The following is a 20539-nucleotide window of genomic DNA, read 5'->3' as shown; positions in this document are numbered from 1 at the left end:
TAAATGTAAGCCAGAGAGCTACTTCAGAAACAGCTGCTGACCCTCATGTTGGTTGACAAGAGTCTAAAGAGTCAACTATAATTACTCTATTTCCTATCTTTCACTTATGCATCTGATCAAACAATAGGCTGCTGTGGAAACAGTTGTTCTGTCCTGTACAACATTCTGTCTAAACCGAGGAGGATATGAATTATACATAGTAACAATTGGACACTTCTGAATCATCCTATTTATTTACAAATACTCTCCTTTGGGAAATCTGGAAGATTGAGAGAGGTGTAGAATTAGTGGAATATTTTTCAAGAGTTCTCGAAGGTCTTAAAATAAACTTTAAAAACTGGTTCTTTGAGCCCAGTTCTAAAAGCAGATAAATTCCAAATCTGCTATATACAGTAAGGCTTTCCTCCTGTCCTCTGATCTCTTTCCATTTTCTCTCCCAATTTAACATCCCCCTTTCATGGTATTGCCTTTCTAAAAAGTTAATTCAGGTTTCCTTAGTAGCTTCTGGTATGAGAATCAGCAGGGTTTCTGGACCTAATTTAGTTGATTTTTTTCTCTCTTTCTTTTTATTGCTCCTTCTTAGCCCCCATTTCTCCAGAAATGTCTCTGTCTTTCAATTATGATATTCAGGATGAGCTAGAATGGCAAGTAGCTAAAGGAACTTGTCTAGGACAGTGGTGATTTAGAACTGTTTTTGGCCTATACATTTAGATTAGAAATTTTTTCAAAGCTATAACCATGAGTTCATGAGCCAGTGTTTTTTTTGTTGTTGTTTGTTTGTTTTTTTTGTTTTTTTTTTTGTTTTTGTTTTTGTTTGGTTTGGTTTAGTTTTTTTGGCCCAGAGAGTTGAGTATTTATCTTCATAGCACAGCCAATGATTCTTAATTTTTCCATTATCTACGAGGAGATGGAGTTATGTGAGAGAAAGTGGGCCTGAAAGAAGGGAACTTTAGTTATGGGACTCTGGGGATGGCTGCTAGGGCTGAGTGAGGAAACAGAGAACTGTCTGCATATACCACAGGTCAGCAAAAGACTGACTGTTGGTTACTAGTTAGGACTGACATGAAGAGGGAATGCAAAGGGTCTGGTCTAGCTCCTCTGAAGGGCTCAGAATAAGTCCTTGTCAGGATAAGCAAAAGTCCTTGCCCCACTGTGGGCACCAATATGTAAAGTTCTGTTGTCTCCAGAAACTGCTGATTGATCTCTGGGAGATCTGCTGTCTCAACTCAATCTCTTGGCCAGATTGTTCTTCCTGTAGAGAGCCCATTGCTCTCTGGCCTAGAGTAGAGACTTCTTCCTCCAGAGAGCCGCCCCTACTCTGGCCTAGACAAGACTCTATTTTTATCCTCCCAGAGAATGGGCGTGGAATAACTCAGGGGCTTCTGGGAAAAAATACTTCGACTTGCTCCTCCTAAATATGTAAGCTCCTCCCCAGGAGTTCACAGGGGTAAAACTCCCCTAAATGCCGGAAGTAGAGAATTGTTAAGTATGGACTTAGTACTTAGTAAGAACCTAATATCTCATTATTTCATTAGCACTTAGAACCTAACAAGGTAAGACTTCCATGTTGGTACACTGATCTATCATAGTTGCAGATCTGTATTCTTTTCTCGGTGATCTGAATGTGCTTTTCTCTTCAACTCTTCCCCACTCTCTGTCTTTAATACACATATTATATCCTTTGATTTAACAGGGGCAGCAAAGAGAGGACTATTTGCCATGATTATATCTGGAATGAAACTTTGTGAAGCTATAACATAAGAGTGTTAACAAAAGTTGAAATGCAGATTTAAAATATCAGAGCTTAAAATTTCCCAAAAACTTTTGAGACACCTTGGAAAGTACTTCTAAGCACAACACTGTCCATGGTAGTCTCCTTGTGATTCCCTCTGAAAAAGATGATCTTCCAAATACATTTTAGAAACATTGTGGGACTCTGAAAAACTGATCATCAGTACTAAGCAATGAAAACTCATTTGGAGACATAATATTTTAATAAGCAGCTCAAAAATCTTAACCCACTGATACATAATAACTAGAATTGTAGTTATTTCTGGTCTTTGTAGGATCCTTGTCATCCCTTTTTTTTTGTTTTGTTTTCTCCTGATCGCTTTCTAGATTTCTTTCTCCATGGTCTTGGATCCTTGATTCATGGGATGAAATTCTGGCTATTTGGAGACAACAGAAAGCCAGGCCAGTGGAGTGAGTACAAAGTGTCTATGTGGTTCATCTGGTGCTGCCAAAACGAGGAGAAAGACAGACCCAGCTGAAGCAAAAGTAAGAGTTTTCACTTTTAGGTCTATTTGCTTCCCATAGGATTATCAAGGACTTGACTAGACCATGGTACCAGGTCAGGGTTGGGGTTCAGCATAAAAAGAATTAATGACTATTCTGTCGAATTAAAGAGATTTTCCAATTTTCCTGGCCTAGAAAAAGTGTGAAGTAAGTTTTTTTAATGACTAGTCTGAAATACATAGGCTGGCTGTTTTTTAATTCTCCAACGTAATTGGGAAGACAAAAACAAGTAATTGTTGAACAATTAAATAACCCATTTGTTCTTCCTTGGCAAAAGAAAATTGTTGAAAATTGAAGAGGGAACCCCCAAAGGAATACAGAGCCTCAGATGAAGGATGAAATGAGGAAAAAAGCACAGCAAAAAGAGAAGTGAAAGGTACCAGAAATTTAGATGAGTGCTTGGCATTTTTATACTTAACCATATTGTTGAGTTCCAGGTCTCCTTTTACTACTTCAACAAGTCTTGGGCCCCCAAGCTGGTTCTGCTGACTTGGCAAAAATTAGTCAAAGTTATTATAAGGTCCCCTATTAACTTAAGCTCCATCACTTTTTACAAAATACATTGTTTAGAGCATTATGAAGTATAATAAAATTGAAGCTGCATTTGTTAGAGTGCAGACAGCCTTTAAAAAAAAATCTGTAATAAATATATCTTGTTGCTTAATTCATAGCATTTAGTAATTTGAAGGAACTCTTCTTTCATTGACTTACAATTTAACATTCCTTTTCTTCTCAAGGTATTTGAGGAAAGGTACTTGCAGCCAAACCTTCTGGCCATTTTTCTAGTGGTTTCCAGGAAATTGGAAGGTTTTTATTGTTGCTGTTCAGACATGTCTGGCTCTTCATGACCCCATTTAGGGTTTTCCTGGCAAAATTAGTGGAATGGTTATCATTTCCTTTTCCAACTCATTTGACAGATAAGGAAATTGAAATAACCGGGGTTAAGTGACTTGCCCAGGGTCACATAGCTAGTAAGTTTCTGAGGCCAGATTTGAACTCAGAGAAATGTTTTCCTGATTTCAGGTATGGCATTTTATCTTGAGAACCACCAAACTACCCAATGGGATTGACGCAGGGTGTAAGGATGATGCAGAAACTAAGACACACAGCAGGTTAGCAAGTTGTACAAGTTATTATATCTCTGAGATCAGAACTCTGATCCAGTCAAGCTGTGAGCAGATATTTCATTCTTCTGTAATGGTGATGATATAGAAGAAAAAGAGGGAACCAAATTAGAGGGAGCAAGGAAAGAGAAGTGCCTTTTGTAATTTTCAAGGCAGTTAAACACAAACAGGTAACTATTTAGATATAAGCAAGTTGTGGGGTATTTTGTAGAGGGGTGTGTGTGTGTGTGTGTGTGTGTGTGTTTGTGTGTGTGTGTGTGTGTGTATTTGAAGAACATGCAAATGGTGACTCCTAGGTGTTTTCTCTTTATACCTGATGATTAAAAGAGTAAGATGTTGGTCTAGTCTCTAATGAATATTCTCTACTGAATATTTATTGTCATCTTTGAATAAAACCATAGAGGGCTCATTGGACCATAAGAGGGAAGAGCTAGCTTCATTAGTCAATGATGGAGTCTAAGTAGGCTGTGGGCTTGTGCTCTGTGGCTGTCCTTTTTTTGTCCTGTGGTGGTTCCTGGAGTGGATACTTCCAACTTCCACATTGTTCTCTGTGTGATATAGAGTCTTCCTTATACTGGGAATATCTGTGTTCATACTCTGTCTCTGTTACCTCTGAGGCTGACTGACTGGATAATTTATAGAGTATCTTTGAGTCTGAGTTTCGTCATCCTACAAGTGGAGATAACAATATCTGTAATACTTACCTTACAAAGATTTTAATCGTTCCAAATGAAATATTTTATCTAAAGCCCTTAGCCAACTTCACAGTGCTAAATAAATGTCATTTGTTCTTGTTGGTGATGTTTTTGTATCCTCTATTTTGCATAGAGGTCCTAACTCTCTGAAACCTTTACCATTTGGTATTGGAAACAGTTTGTTCTGTTGCTACTTTTCCTATGGTTAATTGTAACTCAGTAATGAAGTATGGCAGAATATTATTTTTACAGTAGTGTTTAGTATCTGATAGCTATTAGCCAAAAGGTACAAGTCCCTAGTGAGGTACTGTAAATACATTTTATCTGTTCTATTACCTGCTGTTTTGTGAATATGTCCCTAAAGCATTCTAATCTTGTTTTTTGTACTTGTCTCGGAGAGAGGGATTGTTCTGATTTGCAACTTTGGGGGATAATTATCACATTCATTAATTTCTGTTCTTTCCTTCCCCTCCATTTATTACTGCTTCCTTGAGAAAATCTTTCCCTAAATCTACGTTAGTAGGAGATAAGTCACTTGATTAAAAGGAATTGTTTTATCTCTCTCTCAGGACTATAACTAGAGAGACAAGTTCTCCTGGGTCTTGACTGATGATATGCAGTTGCAGCTGCTGTTAGAGCTTTAACTAGGGCAGGTCAGCTAGGGCTTTATGCAAGGGCAGTGAAAGAACTGCAGTTCTTTAGCAGTGCATGTGTGTATGTATGTATGTGTGTGTATACACACAATTGTATGAATATGTGTATGAAATCCTAATCCTTCCCTTCATCCAATTTAGCAAGAATCATTGATTAAAATAGGAAGGTACCATATAGAAGGTAGGTCAAAGACTTTCCCTGTCCCGAATCAAATCTATACCAGGATGTCTGTTTTCACACCATTGTTTTGCTCTGTTCTCCCTGAATGAGTGGTCATTTATAGTTCTGGTTGCTCCTCCAAGAAGAGATAATCAATCAGCTAGTATTTATTATGCACTGTGCTGAGCTCTGGGGATAAAAATACAAAGAATGAAATAATCCCTACTTGCAATTCTAATGAGATAGATAGCATATAAAAATAAATAAATAGCTTAATAAACAACAATTATACATACAAAGTAGTTAAATATAATGTAGCTTGGGAGTCAGGCATTACAATTGGAGGAAAGGGGGAAGAACAAACTTTTATTAAGGGTCTACTGTATGTCAGAGTCTAGATTGCTAACTGGAAAGGCTTCATACAGAGGATAGTGTCTCAGCTACATCTTAAAGGAGAGAGGAATTTTGAAGTAGAGGTAAGGAGGAAGTGCTTTCCAGGATTGAAGATGGGCAGTATAGAAGCACAAGATGGGAGATGGAGCATTATATGTGAGGGAGAGGGAAGGCCCATTTGTTTGGATTGCAGAGAGTGGGAGGAGAAGTCATGTTCAGGAGACCAGAAAAAAACAGAATGGGACCAGGTTATGTGGAGCTTTAAAAATTAAATAGAAAGCTGTTGAATTATATAAGCCACAAGATAGTGGACTAGACATTTTCCTGATGCCCACAACCTCTCAAACTTTATCAAAACAAATTACATGCCAAAGATAAAAGAAATTATGTGCAAAAGATAAAACAGCTCAAGTTTTCTCCATGGTCTAGGACAAAGCTTTTAATTTTTATTTATTTATTTATTTTGCTGAGGCGATTGGTATTAAGTGACTTGCCCAGGGTCACACAGCTAGGAAGTATAAAGTGTCTGAGGTCATATTTGAATTCAGGTCCTCTTGACTTCAGGGCTGGTGCTCTATCCATTGTACCACTTACCTGCCCCTAGTACAAAGCTTTTTAAACTGTGGTTGTAACTATATATAGGGTTGTATAACGAAATGTCGGGATTGCAAAATTATGAGTTATTCATCAGTAAATATTTGGTTTCTACACTTATTTTATACACACACACACACACACACACACACACACACACATATATATATATATACATACACACACATATATACATACATATATACTTAGGGTCACATAAATATTTCTTGGACAAAAAGGAGTTAGAAGTAGAAAAAGTTTAAGAAGCCCTGGTCTAGGACATCTAGAAAAAAAGAAAAAAAAAGTTAAAAACAAAACAAAACAAAATTTCAGTAACTGATGCTCACTGATCTTTAGTTCACTTACCATTCCTTCTCCATTTTTCTTGATTGTAGCAGCAAGGCTGCACTTTGAAGAGTCAAGGACATGACTCTGGCTTATCGTAAAATCTACTCCTACACTCTGGTCCACTCTCCCTCTTTCTGATGCTGTGGAGAAGTTGACTGTGGGTTACAGAAGTTGGCTTGGGTCTGGTTAGCCAGTTTGACCACAGTCCTTCAGAGCAAAACACTGGAAGCACTGGTATTGCTAAGCTCTGAATTGCTAGTACTGGGGAAAACATGTTCTAGACAGGTAGTGTCAGGCCAGAAAACTAGGAACAGAAGAAGTGAAATAGGTCACCAAGTCACCAGGACAGGTCATTCTGCTTGGAGGAAGCTATCATACCTGAGGAAAAGAGCACAGCTTCTAATTGGGGCTGTTACTGACTATTCAAAAGTCAGTTTGGATAGAGATCTAGGCTGTTGAATCATGAATTATCCGGTATGGGAGGAGGCTGAGATGCTTTGAGATCTAGCTTCCAAGGAAACTATGATCAGTGGAGAGAGAACCAATAAGTGAGTGATAAGGAAAATAAGGATGTAGAAGAAAAGGGTGAGACATGGAAAGATTGCACCAAAAATATCAGGAAGAAAACTCAAAGACATTGAACCTAAACAGATAAATCTACAGAAGATATAGTAACAAGGAACGTGAATATGGCTTTTGGATTTAGTAAAAAAGTTCAGGAAGTTATGAATAAGTATATAGGAAAAATGATCCAGTACTTAATGAAATGGGAGAACATGGAACCACAACATGCTATTCATGATTGATCTAAAAAAGAAATGAGAGTTATGAAAGTAGAATTTCTAGCCTACACAGCAAAAATCAGTAGCAGGATAGAAAAATTTGAATCTGCCATTGGAAGCCTTCCCAAAAAAACAAAAGGGAGAACAATAGATTGCAAATATGCAGAAATAAAAGACAACTTAGAAGAAGAGAAGCAAAAAGCAATAACATTAAAAGAAAATGTGATCATTATACAAGCAAAACATGATGAACTCAAAGATAAGGATGTGTAGAGACAGCCTAAGGATCATAGGTCTCCCATGTAAAGTCTAGACTAGCTCCTATGACCTCAGGAACAGCCATGTAAATCTTTCCAGGCTTTCCTGCAATCAACATACTTCTTGTTTCTTACAGAATAGTACTATTCTATTACATTCATATATCACAACTTATTCAACCACTCTTAATTTATGTCATTCCCTCAATTTTCAATTTCTTGCCACCACAAAAAGAGCTGGTTACAAACATTTTTGCACATGTTGGTCCTTTTGCCTTTTTTATATTCTCTTTGGGATATATACCCAGTAGTAACACTGCTGAATTAAAGAATATGCACACTTTAATAGCTCTTTGGGTATGGTTCCAAATTGGTTTCCACAATGTTTGGATCTGTTCACAACTCCAGCAGTACATTAGTGATGCAGTGTTCCCATATCCCCTATATAATGTCCTGGCGTCTCTCAATTATAATCCTTCTCTGTGAGCAGGTTTCTTGGGAGTCTTCTGGAGCCTCTAGCCAGAGTGAAGGTAGAATTTTGAATTCTCTTCTTCCTGAATCCTGGTTCTAAATCTCTAAATCCAGATTGCTTCCTTCACGACTGCCCTCCTCTTTTATCCTCCCAGAGAATGGGCTTGGGGGTACCCCAGGGGCTTGTGGGAACTACTTACAACAAATGAACTTGCTCCTTTTGAAGATGTGAACTAAAGGTGTGAACCCTGAGCTAGAGAATTGTTAAGTACTGACTTAGCACCTAGTAAAAACCTAATACCCTCCAACATTTATCATTTTCTTTTTCTGTCATCTTAGCCAGTATGATAGATGGGAGGTGGTTACTAGAGTTATTTAAATTTGTATTTCTCTTAATAGTGATTTAGAGCATTTTTTCATATGACTATAGATAGCTTTAATTTCTTAACCTGAAAATTTCTGTTCATATCCTTTGACCATTTATCAGTTGGGGAATGACTTGTATTCTTAAAAATTTGAGTCAATTCTTTGTATATTTTAGAAATGAGACCTTTGTCAGAAACACTGACTGTAAAAATTGTTTCCCAGCTTTTTGCTTCCCTTCTAATCTTGGTTGCATTTGTTTTGTTTTAATAAAACCTTTTAAACTTAATCAAAATTATCCAATTTGCATTTCATAATATTCTCTTTCTCTTGTTTGGCCATAAGTTCCTCTCTTCTCCAAATATCTGACAGATAAACTATCCCTTGCTCTTTCCTAATTTGCTTATAATAGTACCCTTTATATCTAAGTCATAAACCAATTCAATCTTATCTTGGTATGGAGTATGAGATGTTGGAGACTAGTTAATTATGTAGGTCATGTATCAGAGATTGAAGGAATAGAGTAAACAGAGAAGATAGATAAAGAGTACGAGAAATTCTTTTGGGAAAAAGGTTAAAAAATGAAATTTAAAAATGTAAGGAACAGGACTAGCTAAAGGGAAAGAGAGGAGGGGGAGAATATCAAATGAGAAGAGGGGAAGGTTAAGTTGAGGGGAAAAGAGTCTGTGGGAACAGGGCCACCTTAAAAAAAAACCCAAAGATTAACTGAAGGAATGTAAATGAATTGAAAACAAAATATATGCCCATCTACTGTTGAATGTCTAAACAAATTGTGATATAATTACTTTGTTGTAAAAGATGATATGGGATGAATACAGAGAAGCATGGAAGGATCTACATGAATCTATGCAGGGTAAAGTAAATGGAGCCAAGCAACAATACATACAATAGTTACATTACATCAATATAAATGTAAAGAACAACGTGCCCATAATTCAAAACCAGTTGTAATAATGAAGATCATGTGAGACTCAAATGAAGAGATAGAGAAGACATCCTCAACTCACCCCTTTGTGGGGGGTATATGGAGGTCCATAGGTATTACACGTGTTTTGTGTTTTCAGACTTTTTAATATTTATTGATCAGTTGTTCTGACTCTCCAGAAGGTTTCAGGCACAGAAACAGGGGATACTATGGTGATGGAAAAAACAAGATATCAATAAAAACTTATTTTAAAAAAATAATTTAAAATATTTAAGGCAATCAGAAGCTACTGAAATTCAGTTGGGGAGTAGCAAGGTCTGCTCTTAAATAAAATTACTTTGGCAGGAGTGTGTAGGATAGACTTTGGGCAGAGAGATTTTTAGGAGGATGTTGAAATAATCTAGGCAGGAAGTGAGCTTCATTTAAGTTGATCGGTATCTGAATGGAAAGAAGGGTTTAGATGAAAGAGTTGTTTTGTGGGTAAAAATGGTAAGATAACTAATCAAATATATGGGATAAGGTAAAGTGAGAGGTTGAGAATAGTGCTAAGATTACAAACCAAAGATACTGAAAGAATGGTCATTGATTTTGACAGAAATACAGAAGTTTAGAAGAGGGATGGTAAAAACAATAACTTATGTTTTGGACATGTTCAGTTTGAGATGTTTCCAGGACATCCCTTTTGAAATATACAATTAAGCAGTTGGCTACCTGGGACTAAAACTCAGGGTTTTTTTTGTTTTTTTTGTTTTGTCCAGTCAAGTCATTGTCTGGTCAAAAAAGTTAGACCTAATTATGATGATCAGGTTTGAGTCAGAGATTGTTCTCCTTAGCAGTAAACTGTATGCTTTTTGTGTGTTGGGTAGCATCAATTCAATAGTGGAATGTTACATGCTTTCTTGCCATAAAGTAAATGTTGATGTTGTAATGTTAGTATGGGATATTAAAGACATCTCTGGTATCCTTAGGAAATATCATTGGGAGAACATTCTGGATAGTAGGGTAGGCAAAGGATATAAATCATATTCCAGCCTTCATTTCCCTTAACTATACCCTTTAAAAAAAACCTTTTAAACTTTTTAAGCCCTTAATGTAGTAGTTGTGCTTCTTTCCAAATTTCAATATGAGATCTCAGCTTCAATTCTCCCCTGAAACTTGCGGCTTCCTCACCGTGAAACATCCCTTTATCATGCTATTGGTCTTCTTCCATTGAGGAGTTCTACTCAGGATTTTCATTTTGGGGAAGAACCCAAAGCAGATAATTTTAAGATAATTTTAAAATATATTCTTTCTGGATATTTAATCATCCTAGAAATGATGGACAAGAAGAAAAACAGTGATGAATCAGGTCAGACATGATGGTAGTAGATTGATGAGTAGACAAAGGGGGTATGTGTGTATGTTTTTGTGTGTGTGTGTGTGTGTGTGAGAGAGAGAGAGAGAGAGAGAGAGAGAGAGAGAGAGAGAGACAGACAGACAGACAGACAGACAGACAGACAGACACAGAGACAGACAAAGAGATACAGAGACTGAGAGAGAAGGGAAGGGAGAAAAAAGAAACTAGAAATTATGTGAATTTACTTTTATTTGGAAGGATAGAATAGTTTAAAGGAAACTGAATGGAAGAAGGGAGTTGGAAAGAATTTCTAGTTGTTCGTCAAAGAGAGAGAAAAGTAATTGTATATCTGGGTTTATAGAAGAGAGGTTTAAGGTATAGATAGAAGACTGTTTTTGCCTGAATCTTTTCTTGTGCCTGGATGACCTACCATAAATAGACCTTGTTTCCTTGAAGACTGGAATGTAGAGGAGTGTAGGAGAGAGCCTTGGTGGATGGAAGGTGGCATGATGTGTAGGAATTGAGAAGAAAAGCTATAAAACATTCCTCTGGACTTCACAGCCTTTCTTCTTTGTGGGAGAAAGCCTTTGGTGTTTCTTTTGAGACCCCAGAACTTACAAGAGACTTTGTAGAATTGAATAGAGACTAGCCTCCAGCTTCTACTTTTTACTCCTCATAACTGTTGAGGGCGGTAGCCCCTTGATATTCTTTGTTTGATCTCCAACTTCCTTTGGGACTTGGACTTTTGATACAAGATCTGGTCAAACTAGTTTGGGCTATCTGAGCTGCCCAGGGTTTTACAGCCCCCTATTCTAATCTACTCAGATAGACCAAATGGCATCAGGAAATTCCTTTTTGGGAAGAGACTTCTGTCTGTCCCTAAAAGATAACAAGAGAATCCTTATCTTATTTACATCACTCTCAGGCTGAATGATTGTGCTCTGGTATAAAAGAGAGAACTCAAAAATCTACTTTTTGCAAAATGGGCCTTGTACCATGCAACCATTTTGCCCACCGGCTCTCCGGTGTTTCCATTTTAATCAATAAAGACTATATTTCCATACAGCTTTAAGTAGCAAATTCCTTTGCTGCCGAACCCACCCTTGGTTACTTTGGGGAAGGAAGGAGAGAGAGAAAAGGAACTGACCCATCTCTGTTTAGACCACAGTTTACTCCTCATCATTTACTCCTCATCAATAACCCTTTCCCATTTAAAAAAAAAAAAATTCCTCATCTACTACTACTCCATCTCCTTTCCCCATTTCAGCAACAAATGGAAATTTTTTGTGATAATATGAGATCAATAGGAAAGCTTAGCCAAAAAATGAGTAAGAAATAAGGAACTCTTTCTTCTCTTCTTTGGGAAATTTTAAAAAGTATATAATTTCTAAGTTATATATATGTTAAAATATCCTTAGGGTTTCTTTTCCTTTTCTTTTAAAAGTCTTTCCATTAACCCAAATCCACTTGTGGAAAGATAATTCAGTTTGGTGGAAGTTTAAGCTCCATGTTAAGCTTTTTAATTTCCTTTTCCTCAGTGGTGTGTTGGAGAGCTAACAGATAAGTCTGAGCTCATCTGAATCCTGTTACTGACTGAATTATTTTTGTGAATCTCTGTGTTTTCTCCTTGTACCTGTTTGAAAGCCAAATTACATCAATCAATTTTTAATCAGGTAAATGAATGGTTTTTTTTCTTTTCAAAAAAGAAATCATAAGGTTCCCAAGGTCTGACTGGTTCCCCTTCCCCCACCCCCCCCAAAAAATCCTGTTCTCATTAGGCATAACTTTAGGCTTTTTTTTCTTTTTAAGCGGATTGATAAACTAGGGATAATGTTCCTTTTGAAATTAGGCTAAGCCAGAGAATTTGGAAGAATTTTTCCCCTCCCCCACCCTTTTTTTGTTTCCTGGTTTAAGAGATGGAGTTTGATAAGTTTCTTTGCCCTTCTGTCTTCACCTGAGGTATTAGAGAAAAATTAGAATCTTGTAAGAGGGAAATAAAGTTCATCTAAAGCTGTCAGCTGGGACAGACAACTATAGTGGCTGGAGAAGGTTTAAACAGGCCTTGATCCCTTCAGTATCTCAATTTCTGCTTTGGCATTTGTTTTGGAAAAAGAAAAGTCTTCAAGGACAATTGGCTAGTATTCTTCATATGATAAAACATATTTGCATATTTTTACTTGTTTAAATCTGTAAAGTTAAAACAAACCAACCAACCTGATTTCTCCCTGTGTTCTGTCATCCTTTCTTCTTCATTGTCCTCCAGTGTATTCTAATGGTCCTTCTTTAACCCCCTAATTGAGGTGTTTTAAGCCTAAGTCTTAGACTATAGAGGGCATTGATTTAGATATTTTTACTGATTTACAGCAAAATGAATGAGTTGTGATTTACCTTGTTGGAGAGGAATACCAATTATATCATCGGATTGCAAATACTTTGATGCATATAGCTCCACAGTATCCTTAGGCTTGGGAAACATAGCTTTAATCTTGTTTTCCATTTTTTCCCTTTAGGGAATGTGTATCTGACCTTCTAGGGATCACATTCCTGCTGTTCACCATATATCTGTCCTATTTTGGATGGGAAAAGAGAGGGAGTAGAAATGAAGATAGATGTTTGACACTTAAGCTCAACAGCTTTCCTTGGTTAATATTTATGGGGTGGGGGAAGTCATATTTTCCTTGCCTGTTACTTGATTATCATAATTATAAGTCTGGCTTTGAGCAGCCTGAGAATAAACATCTTTTCGGAGCTTACAGAGAGTTCCAACTCAGATTTTTAGCAGTATTTTTCCTTATATTGGGAGGAAAGTATGTTTAGCTAGGACAACTTTAAAGACTCAGTGACCTAAAGTAATTGGTATTTTGAGAACCATGGGCTGAGCATGTAAAGTAGAACATCATCTCTATTTCCTAATTTAGGGTGACACTGACCAGGTTTAGTCTCTTTCTGATAGTGGGCTTATCCTGACAAAGAGGGGTGAGAATTGGTAAGGGTCTGGGAGCTTATTAAGCTTATTAATATAATAAAATTTTTCTAGGGGTTTGTCATAGATAGGAAAGATGCCTGCCTTGTCTACATTTTGACATGGGGGAAGGAATAGGAGTAGTTTGAATGAATGCTTGCCTCTAGGAAAGATGTTCAGTACCTTTTGTTGGGGGAAGGAATAGAAGTAGGTGGAATGCCTGCCTCTGGGAAAGATGTTCAGTATCTTTTGTGAGCAGGATTTGGTATGGATTCTTTTCTGCTGCAGAGGACCATTCTGTGTACCTGTTGTTCCTTACTTTGTTGTAATTGCTTCTACTTTCTATTTTGTGGAGGGAACTTCACTTCTGCATCTATCAGACATTTCAAACTGTCCCAATGATATCTCATGTTTAAAATGTCTAAAAGAGACCTCATTTTTCTTTTTTTTGGGGGGTCCTTTGCAGATAAGTAGACCTTTCTATCCTACCTAGTTTAGGACCAAACTTCTTAAACTATGATTTATGGATGGCAGGGGTGGGGAAGCCTTTTTTTTTTTTTTTTTTTTTTTTTTTTTTGCCAAGGGCCATGTATATATTTATAACTCAGAGGGCCATACAAAATTGTCAATTTAAAGAACTCAAACAGTACAAAGTATTGTCACTTGCAGTTGTCTTCGCAGGGCCAGACCAAATGATTTTGCAGTCTGTATGAGGTCTGCAGTCTGCACAGTCCTTATTCTGCCTTATGAGGACTTGTAACTTGTAACTGGGGATCACAAAATTATGATTCTTATCTGTAAATGTTTGATTTGTCTTTCTATTTTATATAACTGTATACCTGGAGTCATGTAGAAATTTCTTGGGAGAAAAAGGGTTGAGAGAAAAAATAGAAAAAGTTTAAGTTAGAAGCCCTGTTCTAGTAGTTTCTAGGGGAAACGAATGAGGCTTTTGTCATCATCTTACTCCTCCTCTTGGAGAGTGGTTTTGTCTTTTTTCCATCTTTGCTGTATTATTCCCCTTACCTTGTCGCACCCCTTCCTGGTATATCCTTCTCCCTTTGTGCTACTATTATAAAACTGTAAACTTTTGTAATGACAGGGAACCCTTTGGGTTCCACATGTTATGTTCATATCTTTTGTAACAAACTTGGTTTTCATATCAGACTTGTGATATTGTGATTGTTGACATACCTTAGTTCATGTATTTATTACTTTACATTGCTAAAGTTATTTCAACAGCCTTCTAATTAGCCTCCCTTCCTCAAGTTTCTCCACATTGCAGTCCATTGTTCACATACCTACCAAAAGGAAATTTGCTTAAGTGTAGATTTGAACATGTTACTCTCCTGGTCTGTAGCTCTAGTAGTTCCTTTACCTATATTGATTTTTTTTTTTTTCTTTTTCTTTTTTCTGAGGCTAGGGTTAAATGACTTGCCCAGGGTCACACAGCTAGGAAGTGTTAAGTGCCTGAGAGCACATTTGAACTCGGGTCCTCCTGAATTCAAGGCTGTTGCTATCCACTGCTCCACCTAGCTGCCCCACCTATATTGATCGATAAAAATGTCAATTCCTTTATTCCCTTTTTTTTCCCCTTTTTTTTAAAATTAAAGCTTTTTATTTTCAAAATATATTTGTGGATAATTTTCAGCATTCACACTTACAAAATCTTGTGTTCTAATTTCCCCCCCTTCCCTCACCCCCTCCCTTAGATGACAGGTGATCCAATATATGTGCAATTTTTCTATACATATTTCTACAAATTTCATACTCTCACAAGAAGAAGCATATATCAAAAAAGGGGGAAAAATGAGAAAAAACAAAATGCATGCATTGTTTCCCTTTTAAGCAACTTGGACCCAATCTGTTTTTTTCCATCCTCATGGGAAAGGCTTTTTGCACAAAATGTAGGATTTGTGTTGAGTTTCAAAGGAACCCAGAAAACAGAGAAGGTAGAGCATTCTAGGCATGGGGGACAGCCATTGAAAAGACCCATGTCTTTTCAGTCAGAAGATAGTATATAGTTTTAGAGACTCAACAAGAAAGTCAGTGCCAGGGGCAGCTAGAGGTGCAGTAGATAGAGCATCAGCCCCTGAAGTCAGGAAGACCTGAGTTCAAATGTGATCTCAGACATTTAACACTTCCTAACTGTGTGACCCTGGGCAGGTCACTGAATCCCAATTGCCTCAGCAAAAAAAGAAAGAAAGAAAATCAGTACCATTGGATCTGAAAAGAAGTAAAATTAAAGATTGTTGGAGAATTCCTCAACTTAAAGGTTCTAAGGCCCTACTTGGGAGTAATTTCTGTTACTTTGGTCCATTTGACAGGAAGTTGAAAAATGAGGAGGCAAGATAAAATGTTTACTTAGCAGTAGCTGATGTACATTTGTCAGGTAAATAGCAAAGTCTTGGAACAAAGGAAGACAGAGACAGACAGATAGACACATTACCCTCCCTGCAACACACACACGCACACACACTATTTTACATAGACTTATGGTACATTGCAAGGCAAAAAAAAGGAAAGTTTAGCCTATCAGGTGAGGCTACTTGGTCATTTTCTTTTTGTATAGTTTTGTATAGGCCTCCTTCCTCTTTGAGTTTGATTCCACTGTCTAGTAATAGGATAGATGAAAAGAAAGGAAGATTTTTTTGGGGGAAATATGAGTTCTGTTTTATACATGTTTAGTTTGAGATGTCTTTGTTTGAGACATTAGTTTGAGATATCAATAGGGAGTTGGTCATGCAAAATTGGAATTCAGAAGAAAAGGTAGGAGTGAATAAATAATTAGTGAACTATTTGCTTAGAGGTGACAAAAAATGAGTTCTTCCTTTTATTAAAGACAGTTAAAAAAAAAAAAAACTCATGCAGTAATTCCCCTTTCTACCTTTCCAATCTTTTTTATATATTCTTATATGGAATCATATTTTAAAAAAATCTCTTCTTTGGTTTCTCTTGAATTGTGTTTTTTTTTTTTTTTCTCTATAGTTAATGTTTTTTCCATTTTTTTTTTTAATCTTTCTCTAGACTTCTAGAAAAAGCCCCTTAGATTCCCAACAGGAAGAAATAGGTGAATGGATTAAGACCATCAGTATTTTTAAGAGCAATATCCTTCCTCTTTCTCCTAAAAGAATTTACTTCTTGGGGCTCTGCTTCTTTTTTTTTTTTTTTTTAATTTTTTTTTATTATATATATATATTTTTTTTATAATATTATCCCTTGTATTCATTTTTCCAAATTACCCCCCTCCCTCTATTCCCTCCCCCCGATGACAGGCAATCCCATACATTTTACATGTGTTACAATATAGTCTAGGTACAATACATGTGTGTGAATATCATTTTCTTGTTACACAATAAACATTAGAATCCGAAGGTACATGCAACCTGGGCAGACAGATATTAGTGCTAACAATTTACATTCACTTCCCAGTGTTTCTTCTCAGGGTGTAGCTACCTCTGTCCATCATTGATCAACTGGAAGTGAGTTGGATCTTCTTTATGTTGAAGATTTCCACTTCCATCAGAATACATCCTCATACATTATTGTTGTTGAAGTGTACAGTGATCTTCTGGTTCTGCTCATTTCACTCAGCATCAGTTGATTTAAGTCTCTCCAGGCCTCTCTGTATTCCTCCTGCTGGTCATTTCTTACAGAGCAATAATATTCCATAACCTTCATATACCACAATTTACCCAACCATTCTCCAACTGATGGACATCCATTCATCTTCCAGTTTCTAGCTACAACAAAAAGAGCTGCCACAAACATTTTGGCACATATATGACTCTTTCCGCTCTTTAGTATTTCTTTGGGATATAATCCCAATAGTAGCGCTGCTGGGTCAAAGGGTATGCACAGTTTGATAACTTTTTGGGCATAATTCCAGATTGCTCTCCAGAATGGCTGGATTCTTTCGCAACTCCAACAGCAATGTATTAGTGTCCCAATTTCCCCACATCCCCTCCAACATTTATCATTATTTGTTCCTGTCATCTTAGCCAATCTGACAGGTGTGTAGTGGTATCTCAGAGTGGTCTTAATTTGCATTTCTCTGATCAGTAGTGATTTGGAACACTCTTTCATGTGAGTGGATATAGTTTCAATTTCTTCCTCTGAGAATTGTCTGTTCATATCCTTTGACCATTTATCAATTGGAGAATGGTTCGGTTTCTTATAAATTATGGTCAGTTCTCTATATATTTTGGAAATGAGACCTTTGTCAGAACCTTTGTTTTTAAAAATATTTTCCCAATTTGTTACTTCCCTTCTAATCTTGTTTGCATTAGTATTATTTGTACAGAAACTTTTTAGTTTGATGTAATCAAAATCTTCTATTTTGTGATCAATAATGATCTCTAGTTCTCCTCTGGTCATAAATTCCTTCCTCCTCCACAAGTCTGAGAGGTAGATTATCCTCTGTTCCTCTAATCTATTTATTATCTCCCTCTTTATGCCTAAATCATGGATCCATTTTGATCTTATCTTGGTATATGGTGTTAAGTGTGGATCCATATCTAATTTCTGCCATACTAATTTCCAGTTTTCCCAACAGTTTTTTCCGAATAATGAATTTTTATCCCTAATGTTGGAATCTTTGGTTTGTCAAAGATTAGATTGCTATAGATGTACCCTTTTTTGTCCTTTGTATCTAATCTGTTCCACTGATCTACCGGTCTATTTCTTAGCCAATACCAAATGGTTTTGGTGACTGCTGCTATATAATATAGCTTTAGATCAGGTACACTTAGACCACCTTCCTCTGAGTTTTTTTTCATTAGTTCCCTTGCAATTCTCGACCTTTTATTCTTCCATATGAATTTTGTTGTTATTTTTTCTAGGTCATTAAAATAGTTTCTTGGGAGTCTGATTGGTATAGCACTAAATAAATAGATTAGTTTGGGGAGTATTGTCATCTTTATTATATTCGCTCGGCCTATCCAAGAGCACTGAATGTCTTTCCAATTATTTAAATCTGATTTTATTTTTGTGGCAAGTGTTTTGTAATTTTTCTCATATAATTCCTGACTTTTCTTTGGTAAATGGATTCCCAAATATTTTATACTCTCAACATTTGTTTGGAATGGAATTTCTCTTTGTATCTCTTGCTGTTGCATTTTGTTAGTGATATATAAAAATGCCGAGGATTTATGTGGATTTATTTTGTATCCTGCCACTTTGCTGAAATTTTGAATTATTTCTAGTAGCTTTTTAGCAGAGTCTTTGGGGTTCTCTAAGTATACCATCATGTCATCTGCAAAAAGTGATAGTTTGATTTCCTCATTTCCTACTCTAATTCCTTGAATCTCTTTCTCGGCTCTTATTGCCGAGGCTAGCGTTTCTAGTACTATATTGAATAGTAATGGTGATAGTGGGCAACCTTGTTTCACTCCTGATCTTACTGGGAAAGGTTGCAGTTTATTTCTATTGCATATTATGCTTACTGAAGGTCTTAAATATATGCTTCTGATTATTCTAAGGAATAGTCCATTTATTCCTATACTCTCAAGAGTTTTTAGTAGTTGGGGCTCTACTTCTTTGGAAGAACTTTTCTATTCAAAGAGATGCACTCAATTGGCTTTTATTCAATTTGGATTCTAGATTTGAATATAGATCAGTCAGAGAATTCCAGCAGAATGGTCAAAAGAAGGAATAGAGATATAGTTGTTTAATATTAATTAATACAGACCGTATCTTTTTCCTATTCAAGATTCCTATACTTATTATTTGAAATTCCTTGGAAAGAGCAAGGTTTTGGAATCTATGTTTGTTTGGACATTTTGCTCTCCACATTAGAAATGACTTCACTATCAATTGATTTAATAGTAAATAAAATTTTTCTTATTACAGGTTTGAGATTAAATCAGAGTAATGGTGTTAGTGTTAATTTATTTCTTTATATTCTTGTTGTACTGGTCCACTTGTTCCCCCTGTTCCCCCCCCCCCCCCCCACAAATGACCTTCCATTATCATTCTCTGTTCTTTTGCGCTGCTTGTGGGCATGATCCCTGTTACATAGCAAGCAAAATCCTTTCCGTCCAGCTTCTCAGATTCTCTATTTCTTGATGCAATAATATGAAAACATCCTTGTAGAAGAAGAGGAAGGAAGAGACAGAAATAGGGAGCTAACAGTGCTAAAAATGGGCTGGGCTTAGACTCTTATTGTCATCTTCCTTCCCCCAACTCCTTTCATCTCTACATCCTTTGGCTTCAAGTAACCAACTATTTATGGTTTGAGGTTGAAATTTCCTAGTTACTATTTCAGATGCTATTTACTTTTCCTGTTTGAGCTATTAGAAACTTGAAAGCACCTCCAGAAGCCACACCAAAGTAAACAAAATGGTAAACCACACAGGTCTCTTCAGTCATTTGGTAGGTGTCCCTGCAAACAAAATACATTCTCTGAAGTGAAGTAGTCCTAAAAATGAGAATGATCTCAGGTGGTGCAGTGAGCTGAGTCTTGGCTAACTTTCCTTACTAATCTTGATGAGTGATTTAGATCTTTTGTTGTTTCTTTATCCCCAGCATGCTGCCAGAAGGATCCTGATCACTTTGTGAATTCTTCCCCCTCTCCTTCCCCCACTTACTCAGCAGATTATCTAGATTGGAAAACTACCAAATCCTTTGTACAAATCTTTCTCTGGGTTGAGCCAGCCATTACTTTCTCATTTTGAATGGCTTTGGTGAGGATGTAGAGACCCAGGTAGCAAGTGATCAGAAGGCCACTGTGTTTTCCCCATTGCTTATCATCTTTCTGTGGGTCACAACCCAGACATTTGGTTTGAAACAATTTTGTTTTGCTTATAAAGCAAAGTTGTAAAGTTCTGTTGTCTCCAGAGACTGCTGATAGCTCTCTGGGAGGAGATATGTCGTCTCAACCCAATCTCTCGGCCAGATTCTTCTTATTGTAGTAAGCCGCCAACTCTGACCTAGAGTAGAGACTTCTCCTCCTCCAGAGTGCTGCCCTCTTTTATCCTCCCAGAGAATGGGCATGGAATAACTCAGGGGCTTCTGGGAAAAAATACTTCAACCAATGAACTTGCTCCTCTTAAACATGTAAGCTCCTCCCCAGGAGTTCAAAGGGGTACAACTTCCCTTAAAGGCTGGAACTAGAGAATTGTTAAGTACTGACTTAGCACTTAGTAAGAACCTAACATCTCCCC

At 36.8% G+C, this 20539-nt stretch overlaps 1 protein-coding gene across 6 annotated transcripts in view; it reads left to right on the top strand.

Annotated features, from left to right (window-relative positions):
- Positions 1-20539, top strand: part of SIL1 (SIL1 nucleotide exchange factor) — a 327722-nt gene that overhangs the window by 83667 nt on the left and 223516 nt on the right. For 2 of the 6 annotated variants that reach the window (XM_074291468.1, XM_074291469.1), the window contains 2 exons: positions 2119-2277; positions 2573-2671. The exons of 1 other annotated variant lie outside the window; for it this stretch is intronic. The gene's annotated coding sequence lies outside the window, so the exon portion shown is untranslated. Of the gene's footprint in view, positions 1-196; positions 393-2118; positions 2278-2572; positions 2672-20539 lie in introns of those variants that run through there. 3 more of the 6 variants (XM_074291465.1, XM_074291467.1, XM_074291466.1) reach the window with 2 other exon arrangements.

This window comes from Sminthopsis crassicaudata, chromosome 2, assembly GCF_048593235.1.
Source record: "Sminthopsis crassicaudata isolate SCR6 chromosome 2, ASM4859323v1, whole genome shotgun sequence".
Classification (NCBI taxonomy): domain Eukaryota; kingdom Metazoa; phylum Chordata; class Mammalia; order Dasyuromorphia; family Dasyuridae; genus Sminthopsis; species Sminthopsis crassicaudata.
Note: the sequence above shows the minus strand (reverse complement) of the source record. Positions and strands in the feature narration are given on the sequence as shown.